Source organism: Siphateles boraxobius, unplaced genomic scaffold, assembly GCF_051911475.1.
Source record: "Siphateles boraxobius isolate OS27281-9 unplaced genomic scaffold, OSU_SipBor_1 110, whole genome shotgun sequence".
Classification (NCBI taxonomy): Eukaryota; Metazoa; Chordata; class Actinopteri; order Cypriniformes; family Leuciscidae; genus Siphateles; species Siphateles boraxobius.
Window position 1 is genome coordinate 81112 of NW_027508712.1, and position 17494 is coordinate 98605.

At 42.3% G+C, this 17494-nt stretch overlaps 1 pseudogene; it reads right to left on the reverse strand.

Moving 5' to 3' along the window:
* Positions 1-1089: 1089 nt before the first annotated feature.
* On the reverse strand, positions 1090-13654 carry LOC143705272 (uncharacterized; annotated as a pseudogene).
* Positions 13655-17494: the final 3840 nt, after the last annotated feature.

Below are 17494 nucleotides of genomic sequence, written 5' to 3' on the forward strand. Positions count from 1 at the left end.
AATTGAATGTTCATTTCTCTACCATAAGCCGTCTCCAAAGGCGTTTTATAGAATTTGGCAGTACATCCAACCGGCCTCACAACCGCAGACCACGTGTAACCACACCAGCCCAGGACCTCTACATCCCGCATCTTCACCTCCAAGATCCAGCCACTTCGCACAGCCATTGAAGAGGAGTGGACCAACACTCTACAGGCCACAGTCAACAACCTGACCCACTCTATGTGAAGGAGATGTGTTGCACTGCTTGAGGCAATTGGTGGTCACACCAGATACTGACTGGTTTTCGGACCCCCCCGGACTCCCCAATACAGTAAAACTGCACATTTTAGAGTGGCCTTTTATAGTGGCCAGCCTAAGGCTCAACTGTGCAATAATCATGCTGTCTAATCAGCATCTTGATATGCCACACTTGTGAGGTGAATGGATTATCTCGGCAAAGGAGAAGTTCTCACTAACACAGATTTAGACAGATTTGTGAAAATTTATGAGAGAAATAGGCCTTTTGTGTACATAGAAAAAGTATGTATGTATGTATGTATGTATATATATATATATATATATATATATATTTTTTTTTTTTTTTTGACGACATAATATATAACATTAATAATTATAATTGCACTGAAAATGCAGCAAATGCACAAGTTAATTAAATGCTTCAAAACAGTAGCTATACTGTATACTCATTACACACACACACACACGTCACTCAATCAGAGATCGGAGATTGCGCTGTTACTTACTTACTTAGGCCCATCGCTCCTCATGGAGCATAGGCCATCGACAACAATTCTCCAGCGGGCACGGTCTTGGGCTGTCTTTTCTATTTGAGTCCAGGTGATACCACTCTTCTTCTGCTCTGTCTCAGTGTCTCGCCTCCAGCTGTTCTTGGGCCGTCCCCTCTTTCATCTACCTTGAGGGTTCCAATTGACTGGCATTTCACATTACTCGTTGGTTTACGTAATTTGTGTCTAATCTAGCCCCACTTTATCCTCCCTATCTGCTGGGTGATGGCTTCTTGATTGCCTCTTTGCCAGAGCTCCTCATTGTTGGTACGGTCAGGCCATCAGATCTTGAATATGCACCTTAGGCATCCATTGGTGAAAGTCTAGATCTTCTGCAGTGTACGAGGGTCATTCTCCATGTCTCTGACCCATATAGGAGAACAGACTTCACATTGGAGTTGAAAATCCTAATTTTTGCTGCTTCTTCTATCTCTTTGGAGGCCCAGATGTTTTTAAGCATGATAAACACCGCCCTTGCTGTGCCCACCCTGGCGACCACATCACTGTCTGTGCCAACCTGTTTGTCCACAACACTCCCAAGGTAGACAAAGGAGTCCACTTCCTCAAGAGCATGTCCATCTAGCATGACATGACTGTTGTTTGCTGTGTTGATCTTCATCACCTGGGTCTTCTTCCTGCTGATCTTAAGGTTTGCAGAGACTTTGTTGTGATGTCTTCTCCTGCATCTGGGCATGTCTGTGGGAGAGAAGTGCTAGGTCATCAGCAAAATCCAGGTCTTCCAGCTGCGTCCAAGTGGTCCACTGTATCCTGTTTGTTCCCTCAGTGGTGGACTTCCTTATCCAGTCGATGGCAAGCAAGAACAATAAAGGTGACAGCAGACAACCTTGTCAAACTCCTTTTTTCACTGTGAAGCTGTCCAAATGCTGGCCGGCATGTCTCACTCCGCACGACATGTCTTTGTGCGGGTTTCGAATCAGGGTGGTCAGCTTCTCTTTCACCCGTAGTGTCTGAGCAGCTTCCACAGCGTCTCTCGGTCCAAGCTGTTGAAGGCTTTCTCATAGTCTATGAAGTTGACGTAGAGGGCCGAGTTCCACTCCAGCAACTGCTCCACAATAATAAGTAGGGTGGTGATGTGGTCTGTACAGGATCTGTCCTTTCGGAAACCTGCTTGTTGGTCTCGGAGCTGAGCATCCACTGCAGTCTTCGTTCTCTCTTGCAGGATTCTGTTCAACGCTTTTCCTGGAACAGATGCATAATCCCTCTGTAGTTGCCACAATCTCACAGGTCTCCTTTCTTGGGCAGTTTCATTATAAGGCCTTCTCTCCACTCTTCAGGAATCTCCTCCTTCTCCCAGATCTTCGCAAACAGGCTGTAGAGCATGCTAGTGGCTGTGTTGATGTCTGCCTCGATGGCCTCTGCTGGTATTACATCTGGTCCGGCCGCTTTTCCACTCTTTAGTGTCTTGATGGCTTTCTTGATCTCCTCTTTGCTGGACTGGTCGCAGTTGGCTGGAAGTATAGCCTCTGCAGGCTCTTCCAGGGCTGGTCTATTCAGTAGTTCACTGAAATGCTCTGCCCATCTCTTTCTTTAGTCATCTGAGGTCGTAAAAAGGATGACCTTGTTTGTCCTTGACTGGCCTGTCTGTCTCCTGGAACTTTCCAGACAGCTTCTTGGTGATGTTATACAAGTTCTTCAGATTCCTCTGTGCAGCTGCTTCTTCTGCTTGCTTAGCTAAGCCATCCACAAACTCTCTCTTGTCTGTCTCTCTTCCTGGCCTCCCTGTGGGCACATGTGTACTGTCTTTGGGCCTCTGCCTTTGCAGCTCTTCTCCAGCTGTTATAGAGCGCTGCTTTCTTCGTTTTCCTCTCCTCAATCTTCTTCAAAGTCACCTTCGTCATCCAGTCCTTGTCCTGTGTCTTCATCTTGCCCAGGGTGTCTTCACAAGTGTCAGCCCACAGTCGCATTGCATGCTGCCAGGTAGTTAGAATCCTCATACAGTTCCTGGAGCACCTGGAACCTGTTCGAGATGGCAACACAGAATTGGTCCTTGTTACCTTTGTCCCACAAAAGGTCCACGTTGTAACGTGTACAGGTACTGGCCGGCTGAGTGTGTCATTTCATATGGAGCTTGACTGGCGCTAGCACCAGGTGGTGGTCCGAGGCCGCATCTGCTCCTCTTTTCACACTCACGTCTTCAAGCGATCACCTGAACTTCTGGCTGATGGTCTATCTGATTCTCCATGGTGTAGTCAGGAGATCTCCAGGTGGCCTTGTGGATGCATTTGTGTAGGAAGACACTGCTTCCGATGACGAGGCTTTTGAGGGCACAGAGGTCAGCAAACAGTTCCCCGTTCTCGTTCATTTGTCCCAGCCCCTGGGTTCCCATCACCTCCTCGTAGCCTGTACAGATCGCGCTGTGCACACAGAAATATTCAGGATTACAGAAACGTATCAACGCTGCCCCATGAGTTTTATTAATAAAAAACCTTCACTACTGAATTTCTAAGCAACAATGTTTATTTTGAAGTAATTAAACTCACACCTTCGTTGTTAATAGAGAGAGAGATGCTGAACACACACATATATGCATCTCTCTCTCTCTCTCTCTCTCTCTCTCTGTCTCTCTCTCTCTCTCTCTCTCTCGATAATTAATTTTAGAAAAATGCTATGTATTTGTTCAAATAAATGTAAATGTAATGTAAAATGTTATACCATGGTATAAGCGGGATAATCCACGGTTAGCTGTGCATTAAACTATTTTAATGCTCTTCTTTGTCTCCACGTAGTGCATTAAAATCGTCCAATGCACAGCTAGCCGTGGATTATCCCTTACTTATTTCAGCTCAGGTTTGAACAAGGGCAGTGAGCAATTGAAATCTGTAATGTTTAAAACATTTAAATTTGTATAACTCTTTGTATAAAAGTGTCTTCTAAATGAATAAATGAAAATTAATAAATTATATTTTAGTTGACAATTTTGTGTCTTGTTTTCCATGGTTAAAATTGCACCATCCTGAACATGATTTTGTAAATTGGGAAAATATTGACCTCCACTTTACTTTCTTTCTAATCTGTTAAGTACAAAGCCATGACATTTCCATCTATAATTACACTGTTTACACTTCCTTTATATCTTAACCTTCCCTTAAACCTACCAATACTTGCAAACCTGTCCCTAGCATTACCCATATCGACATCAATATATAATACACAATATACACAATATTCCTTATTTAAATAATTCATGCCTGGTTGAGTTAGTAGCGTGTTAAACTGGTGGTTATGGTAAGGGGCGGGGCATTTCCCAAACATACTTGAAGCGCTTGACCAATCACAACACAGTGATCCAGCCGACCAATTAGAGCACAGTTTTCAGAAGGAGGGGCTTCATTGAGACAGGAACTAAACAGAGCGTTACCTACAGACTGGGAAGAGAGGAGATTAAACTATGGAGAATATGGGGAAAATAATCAACATTCAAGCAGGAAAACCTGCTCTAGTAAAGCCCAAAAACAACCTCAAGACCCATACGAACATATGTGTTTTGTGATGGGTTTGTGATGGGTTTACTATTATATGTGTAAAGTGCTGCTAATAAAGAATGGGTAATGGTTTTGACTGGTATAGTGTGTTTTATATGGCAATAGGATTGTGAGATTGTGCTTGTGAGAACACTGTGATCAATTATAAAATGGGAGATGTTAAAATATGTATTTTAGACGCACCTCAGACAGAGACATTTATTGATATTTTGGGCCTGGCATTTATTTGAAGATTGTTAATTTCCTGCTTCTGCTTCTATTATTTTCATTTGTCATTTTTGTGCTAAAAGAATAATGCAAATGACAAGAGGAGGATAGGAGGAGGACAAGTGGCCTCACTTTAAACATTTTATTTCACAAGCCATGTGACTTAAAATGTAATATAAATTTAAATATATTGTCCTAATCTATCAGATGTAGCTGTGAGTGCTGAGCAATGTTGAATAAGGCTAGTTTTGCACAAGCAATATCAATGAGTAATGTGATGGTCTGGTCATAAACATACTTTACAAATCCAAATTTTGTGTAGTATTAGGTTACACTTTATTTTGATGCTCCACTTTAGATATTCTACTGACTATAACTAACCTAATAGTCTACTAATACTCTACTTACTGCTAATTGGCATGAAGTTGCAACGTTTTTACTGGATTGAATAAATGATTACCTTGTATTATAAAAAGTTCTAGTAGGCTTCAGTAGCTTTTGAAATGTAGCCAAGAAGAAAACATCCTGCAATAACTCAGGAACTGTACTGTAGTTACATATGAAGTCAAGAACAATCACTCACTTTGAATTTGGGCCATAAATAAATGAAGGTTTTGTGGTTTGGGCTCCATACATGTGATAAGCTATGCTCTTCTATCATGTGCGGTAGAAAGGAGACTGAGAAACATATCTTCCTACAAAGCAATTCATTCAGCCCATATGCTGCTCATCGCACAAATTATCTTACTGAAAAATGTCTCTCAGCAACATTACTTGCTTCTAAACACTCTAAGAAAATTCCTTCAAAATAAGCCTCAATGTACTGTGTGAAGGAATTTTCCATATTGATTTTTCATAGGTGTTTTGCCCATATTTTGAATTACACATTGCATTGTGTTGTGTTTTAGGGTTAAATAAAAAAGGATAATGACCTGGTGGAAAATTACTAGTACCTTTTCCGTTGTTCTACGGATTTGTTTCTTACAGTGCAGATGAAATTATTACCTTTCCTGAAGCCTGTGCAAGAATGGCATACTATACTACGAAATCCAAACTGCAATAAACATTGCCTTACATGAAAATGTTTCAGTTTGTCTGACCATTAGAATATATATTTTTTTAAAGTCTAATAACTTAAAGACATTTATATTTAACCCATACGAACTCAGACCAATTTCCCCTTGTAGGAAAATTATGGGGCATATAAAACAGACTAAATGGACCACTTAAAACATGTTTCTGCCGTTGTTTTTCAAATACAACCATTCCTTGTCAAAGATCTGTAATGTTACATATATGTCACTTTGGGCTTTTATTTCTCATTTGGAAAAATACATTTTTTGGCAGTTTTCTTGCTAAATAACATTTTTTTCTGTTTATTTTCTTTTCCACAACATTTTCAAAATTATAACTTTTCTGGGAAGATACATTTTAAAAAATAACTTTTTCAGAAGTAATAGTTATTGCATTTTATTTGCTTTGCCACATATTTCAAAACACATAACTGTGACCATAACTGTGACCTTTTCAGGTATACGGTTTAATCAGAAATACATTTTTAGATTATTTTTTCACAACTCGAAAATGTGCAAACTGATTAAAAATAAATATGGTGTTTTATACCAGATGTTGCATACCTGTTTTAGTTACAGGTATGCAAAATTTATTTTAGTTAATGATCTGTAAGACTGGGGCTTTATTATTGCTGTTCATTGATTCAAGTAATTTTTTGGACATTTGGGTATAAAGTGTTTTAATTCTACAATATATGGTGTAAAAACATCTGAGTGCTGCCCTCTTCAGGTAGAACAGTGGCTACTGCAGTTGAATGTTCCTTTTGGAAGTTGTGGTGCCCTGTGACGTCAGAGGGTACCAGCTAACTACGTCCTTGCCTACAGAGAGATGTGTGTCAGCTGCACGCCCCCCTCTGCTGGGCTCTGCCCACTTTTTCAGCATTTTTCAAATATTGCAAGTGGGTGGAGTCAGGCTCTGACCAGGGGTTTAGTTACCCTTTAACAATGTTATTAATTTGACATTTTTTTGTTTGCATGTGTTAAAATATGCTTTGAATTGAGCAGCAGAATATATATAACACTAAAATAATTGAATCAGCTAAATTATTCGAGCAGCTCATTACCATTTTTCTTAATGTGACACATACGTCACATCAAAATTCCACCTACTGTTTTAAGGTTAAAAGCCCGATGTGACAGATATGTCACCACAACATTTTCAAAACTTGTTTTATATCAATTTGTACAAAACATGTTTTAAAATCAGGTCAAGTGTAATCTAGGATATGTTATTAAAACATTAGAATTGTTGCATGGGTACCTTTAAAAACAAAAAAAAAGTTTTAAAAAATTGCTGGCACTGCAACATGTGCACAGCAGACAGGCCACCATTTTGGAAATGTTACCATGGCAACAAAAATGCACACATTGTCACATGGCGGAACCTGGGTGTTCCTTAAATTTCCCTTAGGGACTTCCTGGGTTGAAAGTGAGGTATAATGCTTTAAAAAGACCTTTCCAGATAATCACCAATGTTTGTGACACCCACGTCACAGCAGGTTCTTATATAACATCTGTTGTGATTGGCAAAAATTTTCTGACTACTGATTCGATTTCTGAATTAGCCGTTTTTGCGTTTTAGTTTAAATAAATGGTTCTTGGTGGACTGGAGAGAATGTTACAGTACATACTGGTCCATTTAAAAAATTCAAAAGAACAAGGAAAATTTTAATCGCTCATAAAGTGCAAAACACATACTGGCTAGGTTTACTGACTGCTGAATTTTTTCTTTTCTTTTTTAGTTAGTACATAACAGAAAATATGATGCATATTTTAAAAAGACATCATAGACATTCTTAATTCAGGTCTTCCAATGTTCTCTTTATTTAAGTTAACTAAGTTGTAAACTACTGTAAACCCTAACGCTCAAAATAATTAATTGGTTTGAGTATGACATATATATATATATATATATATATATATATATATATATATATATAGTATAAATGACTTAAAGGTGAATTGTGTGATTTCTGTTCACCGATGGAATAGCAAAAATAGCGACTGTTTTCAAACAGGTTTCCTGAACTATCCCTCTACTGCCATTGATCACACCACAACAGGGCCCCGTCCTATTGGTTGAGTCAGTGTTGCTGTGTTGGGCTGGTTGCTCAAACAAACAGAGCAATGTTTTTAAAGTGCCATAGAGGCACAGTGTTTGGAGAAATAACCAATGAATGGATGAATTATGAGCTAGAAAGCATTTTGACATGGAAATATACCAATTGAATTTTAAGATCTTGTCATGATTATGAAGAAAAAAATAGCTTAGGAAACCCTGCAGTATATAAATATAATCCAGCGCTAAACAAGTCAGCTAGGCCATCTCTCTCTCTCTCTCTCTCTCTCTCTCTCTCTCTCTATCTCTCAGTTCCCTGTCTGTAAGCATGACCGCTAGCACGCTGAGGTGATGAATGGGCAGAACTGAATAAAGTACACAGTAATAACCTCCAGGCAACCTGCAGCACAACGAGGCATGGGACCACAGATTTATCATTCAATTGTCTGAGGATTTTATCAACTAGGCCTTCCACTGCACCTTTGATTTATTTTACAATTTATTATTTTTGATCTGAGTGTGTGTGCGGCCGATGTCGCGGCTCCTTGGTGGATAACAGGTTAGATTAAACCATGCAAACACAAAACAGACCACGCTTGGAGGGAAAGAGAACTATCTATAAAAAAAGAAATGTTAAGAAAAAAGAAAAATACCTGCGTCCAACTCAAGCTGCAATGCACAATGCAACAAATCTAGGTGAAATTAGATTTGCTCTTGTTTTAACATCCCCACCAGCCCGATACAGCAACATCGACTTAACCAATGGCGTCAATTTAAACCCAACCAGGCACCGCCCCTTTATTCTGCGTATGAATTATTATAATGAGTAATATTGTGACGTGTTCATTCCCGGAAGAAAACTGGAATCTCATTTTAGCATAAAAAAAAAACCTTGTAGGATTTTTTTTTTAAATGAAAAAAGTAAGGGGTTACGCTTTATTTTTGGTGGTCCACTTTAGACATTCTATTGACTATAATTAACTTGTCAACACCATGTCAACTAACTCTCATTATAGTCCAGGTGATATGTGTAAAATTTGAGATATGTTCACTTTTTCATAAAAGCATGAAACTTGGTACTCTTGTACAGTTTGGGGCCCTGAACATTTACAGAAATGGAGCCATCGCAAAAAAATGCCTCGTGGTGGCCATTTTACTTTCCGCCATAGCCAAATTATGTATTTTGTATCATATCTCCTGAATCAAACATGATAACACAGAAAAGGAGATGTCTACCCATGTGTTTTGATGGTCAATTATTACAGTAATACCATATACATATATACCATATATATATATATATATATATATATATATATATATATATATATATATATATATATCAGGTGATTAGTTAATGGTGAATTCAGGGTTGAGAGAAAGAAATCACAATACAGTGACTGTAAAGAATAGAATGTCCAATATGACCTTAGCAACATAGCTAAAAAAGAATGTGTCAAACACAAAGATTTACTTAAAAAAAATATTTCAGAAACACATTGGTTTTTGTTTAATTGTGTTGTTGTTGTTAAACCTATTCTTCAATGTCTCCTTCACAGTCTCCTCCACATTGACACAAAGCTGTGCACTTTAAGTAGGCTTTTTTGCATTGGCAATGCCAACGGCAACCTTTCTTGCAGCCACAACTTAAGAGTTTAAGGATGGACTGGTTTGCCTGTGGAAGAGTTGACCACAATGGTCTCCAATCGCTTGGGTCCTCCAACACACTGGGGTTGGATGATGGCATATTTGCTGCTACCTCAAGTGGTTTTCCCCAACAGCGTCCTCCTTGGTACACTGCTCTTTTGAGATGCTGTACTTTGTAAACAAAGTCTATGCGTCCGCGCACATACGCATTCAAATGTGCATGCCTGTGGACCGTTGCCGTTTTCACAGATTCACGTGTTTGAAGTTTACTCAGAGATGAGAAAGGTATCATTTTCAAAACTCGTTTTCAAGAGCTTGCACTTTGAAACCTATTTCAGGGTTTGCGTTCTCGGGCCACCAGGGCACCGTTGTCGTGTGGATGAACGGCTGAAGTAAGAGTTTTCTGTTTTCAGTTGAGAACAGTGTTTTGTACAAGTTAATAGCTTTTGTATAAGTTAATACCTAATGATTTTTACAACGGAAATGAATGAATAAAAAACTTACTTAAGCTGGACAATGATTTTCTCCTAGAGCTGCTGTACGGCCAAAACAATCTTTGTTGAATGCATTTCCTATTATCACTGTAAAGCTGCTTTAAACCAATCTATAATGTAAAAAGCTTATATAAATGAAGGTGACTTGACTTGACTGCACCAGTGCATACTTAGTTGCAGGGATTTGCTCCATTCCTTCTTCCTTTCTTTCTGAACAACTCAAGACGAGCTTGATCGATGTTGAAATGGCTGCTGATGCGATCGTAGAGGAGAATTGTGAAGAGCTCAACAATGGAAATGACCTCTTCTGGAATGCTTTTTGGAGCCTTTGAAAGAGCCATGAAGGCCTATGTTGCCATTTCATCTGCATTCCAAGTATCCCATTCCAGCTGTCTTCTTGCCCCTGGTTGCAAATTCAGAGACTGTGTCACAGCCAGTGTAGGCATGGAACATAGGAAGGGCCTTGGATTTGTCAGGACCCAGAGAATTGGCAATTTCATAGGCAGGTATGTATCTGAAGTTCTTGCCAGTCCTGAATGCCACCCACAACTCCTCAATGCCCAGCTCTGACAAATGTGCTATGGTTAGAACCACAACAGTTGGTCCACAGTGCCCAGGGTTATCTTTTTAAATCCTTTTCTTGCAGCATCCACCGCATGGAGTAGAATCCTTGTATGTGCCTCTTCATGTGTGCAAGGTGTAATCTGATCTGATTCTTGTGGGTGAGATGATTGGGACCGCATGTGTAAACAACTTGTTTGGTAGTCGACATTTCCAAGGTTCCTGGCCAGAAAGTAAAAGAGCTCTGTTTTGTTTTTATCCACTCTCAGGAAGCCTTTCCCGTTGGTTTGTTAACTTGTCTTTTTCCATCCACTCTTGTTCTTGTACCCTTTCCCTGCTTCCCTGCTTGTATGGGACTTTATAGCAGTCCCATACAACATCCACTCTGTTGATCATTTCAAGCTTCTCTTTAATATAAGGTATGAAGATCTTGCTGGAAAAGTCATTGAAGGTTTTAGCTACGCCTGGTTTCAGCATGTTGATGACTGGTGACCCATATAATATTTAGACCTCACTGTCTGGGGCACTTCTTATACTGTTTTCTAGGCAGATCAGCCTTGTTTCCCAAGAGTAGCCCACCATGAAGTGAAAGTGATGGAGGGTAGGCCTGATTTCCTTTTTTGAAGAAGTCTTCTTGGTTCCCATTACGGGTCTGACAATGTAGAGTCTGGAAAACAGTGCACAGTCATTTTTCAGCGAGTTTTGTCTTGGACTGTCCTCTTATCTGAGCTGTTTTATGAAGAGGGAGCTTGTTCCTCTTCAAATGGGCAGTGATACGTTTTGTTCCCTGAATCCTCATTGCAACAAAGAGTTTGTACTGCTCTTGTCTTGGCCCCTCCTCTGCAACTCGAACAGTGTCCACAACAGCTTGGTCTGCTAATTTTCTTGAGTTCAGCTTAAGAAGGTTGTTGCTGTCTTCTACGAAGGGGTTTCCCACTCAATCACGTCAACCAACTCAACTTTCTTGAATTTCAGCTGGACACTTTTGGCCTGTTCGTGATGTCAGTTTTCAGAGACACCCTTACTGCTGAACTCCATGGCATTCTCAAACTCATCACTTGGTATGCTTGGTACACACTACAAGATATTTGGAGTGATTTTGAACCAATATTTCCCCTTCTGACAATGCAAGATAAAGTCCCGATTATCTTGATGGTTCTATAAATTATCTTATCAGATTTTCCTCTGGTGTGAGGTGCATTAGGTGTGACAGAATCTGCTCAGAAGAACTTCAGAACCGCCCCAATCTCAAATCGAATCAGAAATCCTGTTGTGTTGGGGGAACCCCGAGGACAAACGTGCGCCTAAGGCCATTGCACACTTCAAAATTCCAAAATTCGCATCCAAAATTTTTGCACGTTAAAACAAAAATTCAACCTCATGTTATGTCAATCACGCTTGCACACTGTCTACGAAACTTTCGTCCATAATAAAAAAAAATCGGATCGGGTTCGATTTTCTGCTTTTTCCGCATCCACATGTTCTCTCGATCGGATTAGAAAAGGAATAAACCTCCCCTTTCAATCAAATCGAAATTTTGGATCGATTAAGGTGTGATTGAGCAGCCAATTCGATTACTAATGTATTATTTGGGTACAAAATATAACCTACAGCTGTTCTGTCTGCCCAGTGCTTACGCCAGCCGCGTGTGTCCATACCTTAGACATACTGCCAGTCTCTGTTCAGGAACGATTGGTTCACAGAAATTGGTGAACCAAATTCTTCTTTTTAATATGTGGCTCCAGTATCGCTAGCAACGCATCAAAACTGTTCCACTGACATTCTGAGGTAAATTTTGAATCGCTCGAGATAATTTCGCAACTCCTTGACAAGGAGCTGAAACTCTCCACTGCAATCTCAGGATTGGATGGACCCAATATTTCCTCTTTCTTTTTTTCTTTTTAAGAAGAGAGAGGGAAACAGAATCATCCTCACTGCTTGACGAATCCATTTAGTATTTTTTGCATTTTTTTCCGCAAAGGTTTAATAAATACGCATCGGACTCAGTGTGCAAGGTTTCTGTGTGTGACGAATTTTTAGGCAGACGAACACGAAAAAATGCATACGAAAAAATTTGGGACTCAGTGTGCAATGGCCTATACTCTGGAGATTATCACGTGAAACGAAACATTACTCAATCAGAAAGCGAGCTGACAGAAGACTCACCTCCAGCTTATGCGGTAACATGTAAAGTTACCGCATAAGCTGGAGGACCCACGCCGAAGAACGAGTGCTGATGAAAGCCAACTGTGTTGACTAGAGCACCATTTGCCAGTTGTCCGCCATGTTTGTTTACTTTAAAGTCATGTTTGATGCGAGAGATTTTGCCTGGACCTGTCCTTTGACATTGATGGAGTTCAAGTGAAGCCTTCGTCATCTATTCGTAAGCTCGGTGTCTTAATCGACCCAACTCTATCTTTTGGCTCTCATATTTCTTCTCTTGTTAAATAAAAAACTTTTTTCCATCTTCGTAATATTGCACGTCTTCGATCTTCTCTCACTTTAGCTGATCCAGAAAACTTAATGAAACCTTAATTTATGCATTAATCACATCACATCTGGATTATTGCAATTGCTCTCTTTCTTGGTCTGCCCAAAAAACGTATTGTGAGATTACAGTATGTTCAAAACTCATCAGGTGGAAGGTCATTTAGTGTTAACGCTCCTACATTATGGAATTCACTACCGCTTACACTTTGTAATATCTCATATGTGGCTAAATTCAAGACTCAGTTAAAAGCTGAGCTAATCTATTTAACATGTATTTTGGATAATGTGACAATATGTGTCCTTCTGTGATTGTAATGTGTGTGTAAATGTCACATGCCTGTCTTGTCTTGTGTTGCACATGGGTGTTTTGTTATTTTGGGCCGTGTGCTCTTGTCGTTGTCTGATCCCTCCCCCTCTTTACCTGATTATTGTTTGAGTTCTTCCACCTGTCCCCTCTTGATTTGTTCCCTTCTTAAGTCTCCTCTTGCTTGCAGTCTTTGTCGGATTGTTGTCTAATGTCTCCCGTTCCCCGTGATCCGCCGTTTCCGTGATCCGCCGCTCCCTGTGATCCGCCGCTCCCTGTGATCCGCCGCTCCCTGTGCCGCTCCCTGTGATCCGCCGCTCCCTGTGATCCGCCGCTCCCTGTGATCCGCCGCTCCCTGTGATCCGCCGTTCCCTGTGATCCGCCGTTCCCTGTGATCCGCCGTTCCCTGTGATCCGCCGTTCCCTGTGATCTGCCGTTCCCTGTGATCCGACGTTCCCTGTGATCCGCCGTTCCCTGTGATCCGCCATTCCCTGTGATCCGCTTCATGTTAAGGTTCAGTTGTTTCATTTTTATTCATTGTGTTTTTCCCCCTCGTGAGTTTTTTTCTTTGTGTTTGTTTATTTTTGTAATAAATTACCATTCTCCTGCATTTGAGTATTCACATCTTTTTTTGCCTTGCACGTTCCGTGACAGTAAATGTATTGTAATGTACAATGTTAAGCAACCTTGAGCTACGGAAAGGCGCTATATAAATAAATCTTCTTTATTTTGCGGCACTCCACACTATAGAGTAACAAAATGGATAAATCTGTGATTTTTTTTTTATCATCATGTTTGTGGCCTGATAGGGTTAGTGTTAGAAAAAGTTATAATTTTTATTTATCAAAGGTACTTAGTCAGTAGAATGTCTGTTGAGGAGCATTAGAATAAAGAGTTGGCAAATAGTAAGCAGACAGTTGACTAATACTCTAATAACAAGCTATGCCATAAAATGAAAAAGAAACACGGAATATTCAGCATTTCAGATGTAAGTTACGACATTCAACTGAGAGCTTTTACTTGCTAATTTGTTAATCAGAGTTTCTTGTTAGTTAATAGTAGTTACTAGAATGTTACAGTTTTTCTCGATTGCTGAGACCCATTTCTTGAAAGCTGCTCTCCTTTTCTCTAATCTGTGAACACAAAACCCAATTTTCAAGCTACATTCACAAAACCTCAGACTCTTCTTGCAAAACTAAACTTTCACCTCAAAACAGTTCAATCTGTGCTCAAAACGGAACTATGTTGTCAAATCGTGCCTCGAGTCAATCAAAATTAGAAACACTACTGAACAGTCACTAAACACTACGTAGAAAAATAGAAAGCACAATGCTCAGGACATGAAGCTGGAGAAATAAATGTTTATTGTTCACTGTAGGCTAAATGCATGTTGCAAAACAAAACAAAAACCTGTGCATTTAGGACTTGTACAAAAAGACAAAACAGAAATCTTGTCACATGCCTGTCCTGTCTTGTGTTGCACATGGGTGTTTTGTTATTTTGGGCCATGTGCTCTTGTCGTTATCTGATCCCTCCCCCTCGTTACCTGATTATTGTTTGAGTTCTTCCACCTGTCTTCTCTTGATTTGTTCCCTTCTTAAGTCTCCTTTTGTTTGCAGTCTTTGTCGGATCGTTGTCTAATGTTCCCCGTGATCCCCCGTTCCCCGTGATCCGCTTCATTTTAAGGTTTGTGCTTTGTGTTTGTTTGTTTTTTGTAATAAATTACCATTCTCCTGCATTTGAGTCCTCACACCTTTTTTGCCTTGCACGTTCCGTGACATAACGATCCGACCAAATGAGGACTAAGCGGAGAAGAGGGGCCACGTCAGAGACTGTTCACGTTCCGTCTGCCCAGCCAGAGAATGTTCACGTCACGTCTGCCCAGCCAGGGACTGTTCACGCTCCGTTTGCCCAGTCAGAAACTGTGCACGTCCCGTCTGCCCAGTCTGAGACAGATCAGAAGATGCCCATTCGTTAGGCCGCCAAGGCACTTATGGACTATTTGGAACGTCTGGCTCGGATCCTGGACATGCCGGTATCTGCTATTCCCGAGCCGGAGCCAGTGTCTGTCGTTCCAGAGCCGGAGCCAGTGTCTGCCGTTCCAGGGCCGGTGTCTGTTCCTGAGCCGGAGCCGGTGTCTGTTCCTGAGCCGGAGCCGGTGTCTGTTCCTGAGCCAGTGTCCCCAGATAGGATGGCCGCCGCCGAGTTGGTGTCTGTTCCTGCTCCCGAGCCGGTGTCTGTTCCTGCTCCCGAGCCGGTGTCTGTTCCTGCTCCCGAGCCGGTGTCTGTTCCTGCTCCCGTGCCGGTGTCTGTTCCTGTGCCGTGGCCGCCCGAGGGGTCGTCTTCGCCCTGGTCGACCGAGGGGTCTTCTTCGCCCTGGTCGCCCGAGGGGTCTTCTTCGCCCTGGTCGCCCGAGGGGTCGTCTCCGCCCTGGTCGCCCGAGGGGTCGTCTCCGCCCTGGTCGCCCGAGGGGTCGTCTCCGCCCTGGTCGCCCGAGGGGTCGTCTCCGCCCTGGTCGCCCGAGGGGTCGTCTCCGCCCTGGTCGCCCGAGGGGTCGTCTCCGCCCTGGTCGCCCGAGGGGTCGTCTTCGCCCTGCTCCGGAGCCGGGTTCTGTTCCTGTGCCGTGGCCGCCCGAGGGGTCGTCTGCTTCGCCCCGGGTCGCCCGAGGGGTCGTCTGCTTCGCCCCGGGCCGCCCGATGGGTCGTCTGCTTCGCCCCGGGCCGCCCGATGGGTCGTCTGCTTCGCCCCGGGCCGCCCGATGGGTCGTCTGCTTCGCCCTGGCCGCCCGATGGGTCGTCTGCCTCGCCCTGGCCGCCCGAGGGGTCGCCGCCGCCCCTGACTGATGGACTATATGCTCCCCTCTGGTCTGTCCCTCCCGTACCCCCCTGGTCTGTCCCTCCCGTACCCCCCTGGTCTGTCCCTCCCGTACCCCCCTGGTCTGTCCCTCCCGTACCCCCTGGTCTGTCCCTCCCGTCCCGCCCTGGTGTTTCCTTCCTGTCCCACCCCGGTCTTATGGAGCGTCTAGTAGCCGCTATGTAGGGAGGGGGGAATGTCACATGCACATGGGTGTTTTGTTATTTTGGGCCATGTGCTCTTGTCGTTGTCTGATCCCTCCCCCTCGTTGCCTGATTATTGTTTGAGTTCTTGCACCTGTCCCCTCTTGGTTTGTTCCCCCCTTAAGTCTCCTCTTGTTTGCAGTCTTTGTCGGATCATAGTCTAATGTCTCCCGTTCCCCGTGATCCCGAGTTCCCCGTGATCCGCTTCATGTTAAGGTTCAGTTGTTTCATTTTTATTCATTGTGTTTTTCCCCCTCGTGGGTTTTTTACCTTGTGTTTGTTTATTTTTGTAATAAATTACCATTCTCCTACATTTGAGTCCTCACACCTTCTTTGCCTTAAACATTCTGTGACATCTTGTGCATTTACACGTAGCACTTGTAAAAACAAACAGAAATCTTATGCGTTTGCCACTTGTGTACAGTAAGCCCATGTAAAAATAAAGTACAAATAAGTGCATTACTCATCCACAGCATCATGTCTCCGTACTGGGTCAGGCCACACGGCCACAGCCACATATTGTCTGGCCAGGCAATCGGGGAAAAACCCCTGGCATGCCCTATGTCACCACAGGCAAGTCCCATGGCTTGCAGGAGATTTACCCTGGTGTAAGGTTGGTGTTCATATACCTTCCACCGCCCATGAGGAGAAGAATTCCTCAATGGGGTTTAGGAAAGGGGAGTACGGTGGAAGGCAAAGATTGATAAAACCTTGGTTCATATTCAACCACTCTCTAACCTGGAGGGCTCTGTGAAAACTCACATTGTCCCAAACAACAACATAGATGGGATACTCATCCTGCTGCCCTAACAGACCATCTCGCATGTGATTGAGGGAAATGAGGAGCTGGTGAGTGTTGTAGGGCCCCAGGTTGGCATGATGGTGGACAACCCCATGATTGCTGATGGCAGCACATAATGTGACATTGCCACCACGCTGCCCAGGAACACCAAAAATGGCCCGATGGCCAATCACATTACGGCTTCTCCTTCTCCTTTTGGTGAGATTCAATCAGTGGGTTCAGGCAACTGAGCATTTGGTTCAGACAATAAGGTTTAGTGTTTTAGCAATTGAGAAAAACTGTAATAGTGCGTTACTTATTTGTTCCTGTGTAGTTTTTTTGTTAATGAAGGAACAGTATTCTAAAGTGTTACCCAAATTTGTTCTTACCGACTCTGAACAAAATGTAAGCAAAAAATGTTACTTCCTCTGAACAAAAGGTCAGATTATGTTGCTTCCACTGAAGCACATGATTTTTCTCTATCTCTCTCTCTCTTTCTCTGGAAGATTCTCAGATCACGCTGGGCTAACA